Source organism: Stegostoma tigrinum, chromosome 8 (genome assembly GCF_030684315.1).
Source record: "Stegostoma tigrinum isolate sSteTig4 chromosome 8, sSteTig4.hap1, whole genome shotgun sequence".
NCBI lineage: Eukaryota > Metazoa > Chordata > Chondrichthyes > Orectolobiformes > Stegostomatidae > Stegostoma > Stegostoma tigrinum.
In genome coordinates, this window is record NC_081361.1 from 12,624,406 (window position 1) to 12,637,357 (window position 12,952).

General features: G+C 39.3%; 1 protein-coding gene across 10 annotated transcripts in view; it reads left to right on the top strand.

Moving 5' to 3' along the window:
- The window catches only part of rasal2 (RAS protein activator like 2), a 348,750-nt gene that overhangs the window by 191,565 nt on the left and 144,233 nt on the right, over nt 1-12,952 (top strand). Inside the window, exon 1 of one of the 10 annotated variants that reach the window (XM_059647750.1) lies at nt 9,073-9,087. The exons of the other annotated variants lie outside the window; for them this stretch is intronic. The gene's annotated coding sequence lies outside the window, so the exon portion shown is untranslated. Of the gene's footprint in view, nt 1-9,072; nt 9,088-12,952 lie in introns of those variants that run through there. 10 annotated transcript variants of the gene reach the window in all.

Consider the following 12,952-nt stretch of genomic DNA (forward strand, 5'->3'; position numbering starts at 1 on the left):
TAATTGTTATGAAGCAGAGGTTGACCCCTCCATCTGAAAACTAAAACTGAAACTCCCAGAAAAGTTTGCCTCACCTCATGATTTGCTAAAGGCAGTGTGAAAAGTGGCTCAACCTGCTTCTCACCGCCTGACTTTGTTATAAATGATATACATGATTCTATGATATAGGTCAAAATTCCAACGATACCTCGTTATAGTCCAACAGGTTTATTTGAAGACACAAGCTCTCGGAGTCTCTCAAAATTACAGGCAGGATACATTTTCCGGAACATTTGGAACCGTCCCACTGCTCTTTCATGAGGAACACCTTTCTCCGTTGAATTCTCTTGTCAGGCGTATTAGCTAAGAGTGCCATTTGACCTTTAGTCAGATGATGGTTTTCTGAGATCTTGGAGAATTCTGTGAGAGACAATGATTTTTCTCTTTAGGGCTGCTGCTTGTTAACTCTAACAGACAGCAGTTGCCCTGACACCAATTTTCCAATGCCCTTTTCTATTTAAGTAGATTTTTATTCTCTTGAAGACTTATAAATTTCTTAGAGTGGAATTGGTCCTAGGTTGTCAAAACCATCATATTTATATTTAATTGGTCTTTAGTTTCTATGTGCTTAGTTAAAACTAATTTGGCTGATTTTAAAACTGGTTGTCTCAACGACAAAACAAACCACTGCCTGTATTGTTAACCGCACAGCCTTTGATACAGTTTTTAATTTCAGAAGCTCTCTGTGCACTTGCACACTTTCTTTTTAATAAATCTCCAAGCCGAGAAAGACACAACATCCTTGAAAGGGATGACACACACTCTCTTCCCCCTACTATCATTTTACTAACATCAAAAACTCTACCCAACATCACAATTTGATGGTCTTTGCAGACACTGTACATTGCTAAAATTGCTGTTTTTGTGCAATTGTGCATGGCTTGTGCCATGCATAGCTAAGCTGTCTTCAGACATGTACTGTTAATGGATTAGTGACTTTTCTGTTATAATTGAAAGCAGGATTGTTGTTGCATTGCACCTGAATGGTGCCATTGCTATTCTCATAAAGGCATAACAGTTTTTCACTTAGTTGGCATTAATTCTGTTGAATATTTCAGGGCTATTTCCATGTGATGAGGTGAAATGGACTTAATTTAAAAGTTCTGAACTATATATCAGCTGGAGATGTTTACTGCTGCACAATGGAAGTATTGAATTTCTATTGTGCATTGAAATTTTGCAATAAGTAAGATATTTATGTGTGTCCCAATGCGGTGAAATATCTGAGCAAGTGGGTGAATGGAATGCTGCACCCAGATCACCCAAGTGACCTTCCAAGAATTGAGTGGGTTTTGGTTAAATTCAAACAATTGTGTGAATTGTGTACAGCCTACTCAGAAGGCTGTTGAAGCAGAAAACCCAGTGATTCCCTTTGAAAGCATCTGGAATGTGTTCTCAAGGCACTCACCAACTGGTGTCAGAAGAGCTGCACTACCCTTCAGGGTTGACAATACATTTTTTTCCAAAGTTATGTAAGCAGTTGCATGAATATACAATGCTTCTTCTACATCCATTAGTAGTGACTTGAATTGTGCAAGGAAGAACCATGAACAGTGTGATTAACTTGCATCATATTCTGTGAAGCAGGGAAGCTTTTCAGGACTGCCTATTTTGGTAAGATATTTTCATATACCCCATGCCTTACACCATCAAAGTGTTCTTAGATAATGACAGAATGATACTTCAGTAAGAGCAGTAAATTCATGCGTTTTCAAATCCCTTTCATACTATACATGATGTTGTGTTAGTTTAGAAAAAGCATCTTTTTCAAGGAGCCTATACATGGCCAAACAACTCACGCTTGTTATTTTAGAGCTGAATAGAAAGGAAGGAAAGTTAGGCAATTTTGTTTTGTAACATTCACATTACAAAGTTTGCACCAGTTTGTTCCATGTTGTACCATATTCCTTTCAAAGTAAGTATTCAAATGTCTTTTAAAAGTTATTAGCTTTCATCCTTTTCAGCTAGTGTGTTCCGAATCATAGCTCACTGCATTTTTAAAAGAAACTTCTCACTTTCCCTTTATTCTTGCAAATTTTCTGTGTTCCGTGATTGTTGAACTTTCTGTCAGAGAAAATTCCACTCTTTCAACTATTAAAACCTAACATCTCTATGGAGAAGAGTTGTAATCTTTCCCTTCTTTCCATCTACTTGAAGACCCTCAACCCCGAGTAAATTTCATCTCCACATCTCCACTCCCTCTAAAGCTACGTCATCCTGCCTAAAGTGTGTAAGTTTGGTTTCAAGAAGTCAACATTTGATATGAGGTCCAATTAATGTTTTAGTGAAAGTTCAGTTCAGTTTCCTTGTTTTGTTCTCTATGTCGCAGTTCTTCTTCCATCACCACCACCCCCCCAAACCAATGACCTTGTCCTGCAATTTGAAGTGAATTGTTTATTTGTATCCCTGTCGCTCATGTCTGCAGCCCAGGAAAGTTTTATAATCCAGTTTATATTGCCTGGCCCCAATCATCCTTTCAAAATTAATCATTTACTTTTCTGCACTAAATTTACTTTGCTGTGTGTCTGCTAATTCACCAGTTTTGTATCCTTTTGGAAGCTGTTACAACCTCCACTGTTCACTGCATTTCTGTCATCTTCAAACTATTAATTATGTCCACTGTACCCAAGTCGAGGCCATTAACATACATTCAAAGTAGTAATAGTCCTAGTACAGATTTCTCGGAGGTACCACTGTATACCTCTCCTGATTGAACAGCAACTATTTATTACTAGAGTCTGCTTTCAGTATCTTAGTCAGTTTTGAATCCATATTGGCATTCAGCTTTTTTTCATGTTATTTATTTGTATCCTTTCATGTGATGAATTGTGTTTCCTATCACTTAATAGCCCTTGAGAAGATGATTTTGAAGTGTCTTTGAATTTTGTAGTCTACGTAATATAGGAACAGTTACAGTGCTGTTATGAAGGGAACTAATGAAACAAAAACAGAAATTGCTGGAGAAACTCAACAGGCCTAGCAGCATCTGTGGGAAGAAAGCAGTGTTACCGATTCAAGTCTGGTGACTGACAAAGAGCCACTTGACTCAGTGTTAACTCTGCTTTCTTCCCACAGATACTGCTAAGTCTGCTGAGTTTCCCCAGCAATTTCTGTTTTTGTTTCATAAGTCTTTATCCCTAACTGCCTTTTAAGTTCATCTCTGCACTTTCTATATTCTGCTTGATTCTCTAATGTAATAGTGAATCCGACTGTTTTCATAAATTTACTTTTCCTATCTCTGTTTGATCTTTAGTCATCCATTGAATGTAGATTTGGATGTCCTTCCCTTACCTTCATATGAATATATGTTCAGGTTTTTACCTTAATGTACGCTAGATCTCATCACAGCTTAGGTCCAAACATTAACTGGAGAGGTCAATTCCAGAGTTGAAAATGCTCGTAACATCAGAGTAACACTTGATCAAATGTGGCCTCAAGAAGTCCTTGTAAAACTGGAGTCAATGACCAGCTTTCTTAAACATTCATTTCCTGCATTCGTCTGCACAGCATGTATGCAGTGTGTCCAATTTATTGTAATGCAGCAACGCTTAGTAAAATTATCCCCTAAATCTGTAACTTCTGCCATTTAGAAGGACAGTGGCAGCAGGCACATTGGATCATTACCATCTTGAATTCACCTTCTCCTTCTAAGTCACATGCGGCCAAGACTTGGAATTCAACAATCATTCCTTCATGGTAACTGAAATGTCAGACTCCCAGTTCAGTTTATAGTCCAAAAGAAAACTATGTGGCCCCTTACAATTCTCAGTTTAAAGTCTTAATGAAGAGGGTTTAAGGATGAGAGTGCTACTTAATCAAGTTGACATTGCAAAATTCTTGAGTTTTAATTAGTTATTGTTGTGTTGTGCTGATTTATATCTATTTTCTCAGCTTTAGATTTGTGAAGACCTTTTGATAACAACGAATATCCAATAAGTAATCAACATCTTTTCTTCTCCAGCACTCCAAACACACCCCCCAACCATTTCATAAATGCTGTCCCTTCCACAATTTATGTCAGCTGTAATGAAGAGTCATCTTGACTAGAAATGCTAACTTGCTTTCTCTCCATGGATGCTGCCTGGCCCACTGTCATTTCATCCAATAGGTAATCCTTGTCAGCTCCCAACACAAGATCAGTGTTTGAGAAATGCATTCAATGTTGGCCAGTATCGAAAATCTAATTCTGGTATTTATAAACAACGTTACTGGTGTATATAAACCATGTAGTCAAGTTGTTGGAATGCAGTATATGAATTTTGTCCCAGAGTACAGGGTTAAATCCATTTAATATCTGGCTGCTTTCATCATGACTGCTAACTGCATTTATTCTGCCTGTCATGTGAACTGTCTGGTATTTTAGATATGTAGCCACTTCTGAGTGGCTTGTCTTCAGCTAAGCATGTTGTAGTGTGTGGTAAGTAGAAAAAGGAGGAGGAAATATTGGTGACCATCTAAAAACAAAACATTAATTTGAAATTTCTCCAGAATTATTGAAATAGTATATTCTTGTTCCAAACGTGTCATTATCATCAAACAACATAATTCTAAGCTTCAGATTTGTGACTTCCTTTTGACAATAACAAATATCAAATAAGTAATCAACACCTTTTCTTCCCAAGCACAACGCCCACTATTTCATAAATGCTGCTTAATCATTCTAAGAAATTCTTTTAATCTCACCTGAGACCCAGATGATAAATTGTGAAGCATGTTTGTTGATAATAAGTTTTTGAAAAATTCCATTCCATGCAAGTTGAAGTCTCCTTTTTTATTGGCATTTATTTGAATAGGATTCTAAGATCCAGGTCTCAGCATTGATGCATGTACATCCTGCTTCCTTAATCCAGCAACAGACTTGGTGGGATCAGGGACAAGATTCAGCACTGAAAGCCATATCAATGTCAGTTTCTCGATATCAAACTTAAACAAATGTCAGCATCAGAATGACCATTGGTCGTTAAATTTAACTTTAGGTTAATATATCACACAGTGAGATAAAAATCCGTAGTTCCGTTCTTTGTTCTGCCTCCAGTTCAGTATCTTTTTTCTTTCAGGCTGTATCAGCATGTTGGAGACAGCAAATTCTAGTAAGATTTCACGTCTGTTAAATACAATTAGTATTGGAAGAAATATTAAATACTCTGAATTCATGATCACTTAGCTTTTTGTTCCTGATCAACTATAATTTTTAACAATATTTTTTATAGAATATGAACATCACTGACGAGTCCACAATTTAGTCTCCACCCATAGTTGACCTTGAGAAGTAGGTGGTGAGTTGCCTCCATCAACTGCTGCGGTTCATTGCTTTTTGAAAGTGAGATCCACAATTTTAACCCAGCCAAAGTACGACATTATAATTGCAAGTCAGGATGGTGCATCAACTTTTGGGATTTGGAGATGGTGGTATTCCCATGTATTTACTGCCTTTTTCCTTCCAGATGCTAGGTATTAATAGTTGTATTATGTTGGCAATTTTAGTGAAGCTCAATGAGTTTTAGATGTAGTATACTTGGGGAATTCACCTTGGCAGATTATCAGTGAGAAGCAGCAATGGGATTAAAAGGCTCATGTAGGTGTGTTAGTAAAGAGAAAAGAATATGATAAACATTGGAATAATCAAACACAAATTATCTGAATTTGACTTCCTGATGTTCAATGGTCCCTGAAGGTCTGGTTTACGATATTTTATAATGCCTGAACTTGACTTGATCCCAGTGACAAGATACTTTCTGTCAAATTATCCACTCAAGTAGGTAATCATAAGGTTCTTATTCTGTGTTTCATATTTTGTTTAGTTATGACTCACGGCTTCAGGCTTCAAAATTCATGAACTTTTTGGCAGTCTCTTCTCTGACGTTTAATGAAGTGCTTTTGTTTTGTGGATTGGCTATATTGCCTGGCTTTTGCATAATGAAAAGCCTTTCTTTACAATGGTTCAGATCTTGATTTACTCCTGTTTCATGTTGTTATCTAATAGGATATATTTGCCACACAGAACGGTATCAGACAGTAGCACTGTGCTGGTAACTCCTCATTTGGGCTTTATTGGAGTTTTGCCCCATATGAGCTGAAAGACATACTCCTTACTGCTGATACTGTATACTCCTAAATAGATTCTCCATCCAAAGTATTTACAATCAAGTTGGACTTGAAAGATGGGAATACTGAGGTGGAGCAAAGTTTGCACTTTTTTTATTGGTTTGATTTAGGGGAGATGATGGCCTAGTGGTATTATCACTGGACTGTTAATCCAGAGACCCAGATCACGTTCTGGGAATCCGGGTTCAAATCCCACCATGGCAGATAGTGGATAACAAAGCATGGAGCTGGATGAACACAGCAGGCCGAGCAGCATCTTAGGACCACAAAAGCTGATGTTTCAAGCCTAGACCCTTCATCAGAAAAGGGGGAGGGGGAGAGGGTTCTAAAATAAATAGGGAGAGAGGGGGAGGCGGTTCGAAATGGATAGAGGAGAAGATAGGTGGAGAGGAGACAGACAAGTTAAAGGGGCATGGATGGAACCTGTAGAGGTGAGCATAGGTGGGGAGGTAGGGAGGGGATAAGTCAGTCCGGAGAGGACGGACAGCCCCAGGGGGCGGGATGAGGTTAATAGGTAGGAAATGGAGGTGCGGCTTGAGGTGGGAGGAGGGGATAGGTGAGAAGAAGAACAGGTTAGGGAGGCGGGGACGAGCTGGGCTGGTTTTGGGATTCAATGGGGGGAGGGAAGGTTTTGAAGCTTATGAAGTCCACGTTGATACCATTGGACTGCAGGGTTCCCAAGTGGAATATGAGTTGCTGTTCCTCCAACCTTGAGGTGGCATTGTTGTGGCACTGCAGGAGACCCAGGATGGACATGTCGTCTGCGGAATGGGAGGGGGAGTTGAAATGGTTCGTGACTGGGAGGTGCAGTTGTTTATTGCGAACCGAGCGTATGTGTTCTGCAAAGTGGTCCCCAAGCCTCTGCTTGGTTTCCCCAATGTAGAGGAGGCCACAACAGGTACAGCGGATGCAGTATACCACATTGGCAGATGTGCAGGTGAACATCTGCTTTATGTGGAAAGTGGAATTTGAATTCAATAAATATCTGGAATTAAGTGTCTATTGATGACCATGAATCCATTGTTGAGTTTCAGGAAAACCCCATTTGGTTCACTAATGTCCTTTATGGAAGGAAACTGCCATCCTTATCTGGTCTGGCCTTCATGTGGCTCCCGACCCTAGCAATGTGGTTGATTCTTAAATGCCCTCTGGGCAATTAGGGATGGACAATAAATGCTGCCTAGTGAGCAAAGCCCTGATCTCATTAATCAATAAAAAAATCCTATTTCTTATTTCTGATGGGTTTCCTAGATAATTATTGAGTGCTCATTATCTTTGTAATGCCTTGATTTTTAAGCGGATATCTGGAGTCTATTCAACCTGAAAAATAAATTTAATCCCTTAAGCCTGCTTTGTCATTTAAGAAAATGATGAATTGTAGCTTGAAGTCCATTTTCCTGTCAGCTCTACAAAATCTTTGAATCCCTTTGCAATTAAAAATCTGTCAAATTTAGCCTTGAATCTATTAAACAAATCTTCATTTCTCTCTGGGGTAATAAATTCCAGAGATTCCTTCTAAGAAGAAATTCCTACTTACCTCTGTCTTAGTTGCACTATCCCTTGTTTTAAGCCTGTGACGAATTGTAATTCATGCTTGGCTGAGAGCCCAGACTTCTGTTGGTTTGTTGAAACAGCTACACACAAAGCAAAACATTGCTGGATTAATTTTATTTTCTTGGATCTATTTTAAAAATGGGTTAATATTTGCATGAGATAAGGAGATGTATTTTTGTAACTGGTGTTAATATTTTGTATATCTGGTTGATTGACACTTCCATAAAATTGTAGAAACAGCAGTTTTTTTAAAGTTCTGAATTGGTAGGCTTTTAAAGTTTCTCCACACATACCAATGTTCTCACAGTCTTATATGATTAGATTAGATTCTCTACAGTGTGGAAACAGGCCCTTCAGCCCAACAATTCCACACCGCCCCTTGAAACATCCCACCCAGACCCCTCCCCTATAACCCACATACCCCTGAACACTGCGGGCAATTTAGCATGGCCAATTCACATAACCTGCACATCTTTGGACTGGCGGAGGAAACGCACACAGACACGGGGAGAATGTGCAAACTCCACACAGGCAGTCACCCAAGTCTGGAATTGAACCTGGGTCCCTGGTGCTGTGAGGCTGCAGTGCTAACCACTGAGCCACCGTGCCGCCCCACCGTTCCTATGGGTTTTTTTTTCAATAATAAGTGTATGCTGGATAAAGGAGCACAAAAATGCTATTGCTTGGAGGTTATGAGGGGTCATTTTAGGCTGGTGGAGAATCGTGGTTTGACCGGGTGTATTTGAGTGTCCATTGAAGTTAGATGGAGGAACATGTATTTGCATATTCGGGGGAATTATAGGGGTCTGTGGAGAGACTTGAGTTGGCATGGAGGATATCAGGGATCTTTGGGGCATGATCTAACAAGATTTCACAGAGCATTGAAGTGGATGAATGGTGAGGGCTAACTATTGAATGAAACAAGAGGGATGAGTCTCAGCAAAGAGAAGCATAACTTCTGTCTTGTCTCTGTGACTGACTCTAAAATGTTTCTGTCGCTTTCCTCTGAAGTCAGGAAGATTTTCCTGGCTGGCAAATATCTGTAAATCTTGGCCTATGAAATAAAACTTGAATGTAGGTATTTGATAATATTACAAATCTGAATGCGCTTAGATGGAAATAATTTGCATTCATCACACTATTGTTGTCAGTTCTGTTTCCCACCATTCCTGTATATTGACTAGTGTTGTGCATCCTGCTGACCAGTTGTGCAAATAATGTGATTCTGTTGTATTTTCATATCAAGCTTGAATTTTTTTACTTGAAGAGTAAGGAATCCTCAAGAAATACATTTAGTCATGAGCGATGGTATTATACGCATGTAGCAGAATGGGGCCAATAAGAAACGCTTGTTTACTACATGAACATTCCAGTGGAACGAAAAAAAAAGTAAGCTTTTCTTCTTGGTTTTCTTCTATATATCTGAAAACATGCCCACACAATAATCTGTTTCTTGTGATTCGTATTATTTTCTCCATAAAATACAAATTAGCACATGATGTAAATTTAGAGGAATTGTGCTGATTTGACTGTTGAAATAGGGGAGCTGATTTACTTAGTATTACAGTTGTGTGAAATTAATTTTTTTTGTTTCTTGATCTCCGTATAAAAGCAGAGTGCAGCATTTCTATAAATATTGGTTGTGAGGCCTAACATTTGAAGTGGGCAAGCACTTTTGGTCTTTTCAAGTTAAATGTACTACATACCAAAGCATGGAGCTACTGTTAAACTTGCACTTTGTCCTGACAACCATTCCACCATATCGCCAAAAAAATTGATTTGGAATTTACAGCACTGAAATAACCTAAGTTAACCAGAGGAGGCATGAGTGCAATTGACTGTTTTCTCTCCCTTTTGTCCCCAAAAATTTTATATATAGTACTCAAGATAATATTGGGAGTTAACTGCAGTATGAAAATCTTTGCATTCTCCATTGTAATGTAGCAGTGTACTGTCAATGGGGGTCACCTTTTCACTGCTTCCCTATTGAGCTCTTTTATAAAGAACAAAAATGTTCTTCTGACGATTGTTTTCTGTTAAAGGAGTGGTCCTCATCAATGGGTTCAGGCATGAACAGTAAAGTAGTTTTGAACGCAAGTGTTCAACATGTGAGCAGTTAGCTGTCTGTGGAGGTGGGTTATACTTAATACAATGGTACTAATCCTCTAACTTTGCTTTGAATACTGAATAAATTCTTGCTTGTGGCACCTTTATTTAGTATTTGTCGGAGTTAAGTAGAATTCTAGAGTGATCATGTTTTTGTGCTTGCCATTTAAGTTAGGTGTGTTCAGTTGTAAAATTCTGAGGAATTCCATTCATTTTCTTCTGAGTGCTGATCACTGTGTCCTGTAATTTATATGCAAATCCTTCAGGGGCGGGAGGATGGGTAGTGTCGATCGATTTTCTCCAGACTGTTCCATTACTTCTGTCAGTGAAAGAGCAAGTGTGGTCCTCACAATTGTTTGTAAGATGACCTTGAGACGAAAGATTTCCTTTCTTTGAGAATCGGTCGCTGAAATCAAATAGGACAACCTGGTTCTTCTGTTGTCTGCTGTGCATTCCTTTAGGCTGTGTAAAAATGTATAGCTCCTTTATATTTTTGTTAGTCCCGAAGAATTGTGAAATTGGACAACTCGAAGGATGGAGCTGACAAGTGAGTCTGTCACACAGTTACTTTGGAGTTACTTCGGAGTTGTCACAGTTACTTCCGTGGGCTCTGGGCAAATGTATGTTGGGTTTTGTCCAGTTCCTTGTTGTATAGGTAGTGCAATGGGAAGGATACTTCAGAAATCTCTTTTCCTTTCCGAGCTGCTTGGTCTTTTCCTCATAAAACTGCTTTGTTGATTGTGTGTTTTCTCAATTTGTTTCAGAGCTGTTTATTTTGATTTTAGTTGCTGTTTCTTTAAAATCATCAGTGAACGTGGGTGATAGTATTGAGACCTGCGCTTTATTCCAACCTGCAAATAATGTGAATTGTTGCAGGGATATTAGAAATGAATTTTTGTTTGGCAGATTTAGCAGTTTGCTTGGGGGAAGTGCTGCTGAAAGACTAGTCGAACTGATGGTTAGCGGAAAAGATCATAAAGTGTCTTTTCCAACAAAAATGACAGTGAATGATGTGATGGAGATATTGCTTTGCTCAGAACTGAATTACAGGTGCTGAGCTGCTCAAAGATGAATGAACCTTTCAGTGAGGACGAGTCACCAAACTGACTCCACCAGAAGTTTTAACTCTCAAGGGCAAAAGAATGAAATCAAATAGGGAAACTACTTCTGTTGTATGCTCTATGTAGGTTGAAGGATGTATGCTGCTTACATACAACTGTTTAACAGGTAATTGAAAATATTGCACTTTCTTCATTTATCTGAAGTTCTATTGCAGGTTGGTATACTACCATATCCCCTCTCTACCTGTCTGTAATTTATGTTTAACAAAGGAATAGAAACAGGAATAGGTCATTTGGTCATTTGAGCCTGTTCTACCATTCGTACAGTTATAGCTGATATTTACTTCAATTCCGTCTTCACACATTATGCTTATACCCATTAATTCTATATGCATCCACATATCTAACAAATTTTGTCTTCAATATAACACTGGATACGGGGAGAACTAGCTAGCTTGCCTGCTCGTGTGAAGCTGCTTGGCCTGCTCTACAGAACTGGCTCAGAGGTAGAAGACAGAAGATGGTGGTGTAGGGTTCCTTTTCAGACTAGAGGCCTGTAACTAGCGGTGTGCCACAAGGATCAGTGCTGGGTCCACTGCTTTTTGTCATTTATGTAAATGATTTGGATGTGTTCATAGGAGGCATGAAAAGGAAGTTTGCAGATGACACTAAAGTTGGAATGTAGTAGAAAGCAAAGAAGGTTACCTCAGTGTACAACTGGATGTTGATCAGATGGGCCAAATATTGATAGTATCAGTGAGTTTTCTTTTAAAAACGCAATGGAAATTCCTCATGCTAGCTTTGAACTTGTGGTTATTAGTTGATATCTGTGAAGCTTCTCTTTAACCATTGTTTTTTCTCCTAATCAAAGATGACTGTTGCGAGAATGTTCCTTCGGAACCATGCTTTGGGAGGAGATACCTGTCCGTCCTCCCTGGACTGACCTACCTCCCCACCTACACTCACCTTTACTGGCTCCATCCCCACCTCTTCGACCAGTCTATCTCCTCTCCACCTATCTTCTCCTCTATCCGTCTTCTATCCGCCTCCCCACTCTCTCCCTATTTATTTCAGAACCCCCATTTCCGAAGAAGGGTCTAGGCCCAAAACGTCAGCTTTCCTGCTCCTAGGATGCTGCTTGGCCTGCTGTGTTCATCCAACTCTACACCTTGTTATCTCTATTATTGGCCCCTTGTGTTGCCTCAAATAAGTGTGAAGTTGATGTCACACTGTGATATTCCTTGGTCAGCCAGTTAAACTGAGTTGTTCTCATTTTTGTCTTTTGCTGGCATGAGTTGACACTCCTTTTGGTTGTTGAGCAGGTCTGCGCATTACTTACTAAAGCACAACTTGTTTATTTTATCAGGATGTGACAAACAGCGGGAGCTGGTATGCTTGGTATGTTCTCTCCTTCCATTAACTTTAATACATAGAGCTTGAGGTATATTGCTGAATTTGAATTAATGCATAGAAATTCTTACAGCCGTATGGTTGATTGTTAATTTGGTCTGTAATCAGATAGCATTCACTTCCCTGGCTTGATCACCATCTTGACTGAAAAACTTAGAAGGCTGCTTGCTAGTACTTCTGAAATATATGTTCCTGCGTTAGTGTTTTTAATATCCATCGTGATCATGTGTAAAATGAATTGCAACAGGTTTACTTAAGTTGTGAAATTTGTTGAATGCATTATTGCTAGTGTATCTTTGGTGGCTTCCTGTGTTCTTTAGTTAGCATAAGGTCCTGTCTGAGAATTGTTATTTCAATCACGGCAAAACTTGTTTTTAAAGATGGCACAGTATCATTGCTAAAGAGAACTGTTGATGCTGGAGAATCTGAGATAACATGGTGTATATATAAACTGTATCCACTGTTCCCATTGTGGCCTCCTGTACATCGGGGAAACCAAAGAGGCTTGGGGACCGCTTTGTGGAAAACCTACGCTCAGTTCGCAACAAACAACTACACCGCCCAGTCGCAAACCATTTCAACTACCCCCACCCCCCACCAACTCCTCAGACAACATGTCCACCCTGGGCCTCCTGCATTTCCATGATGACTCCACCTGAAAGATGCAGGAACAGCAT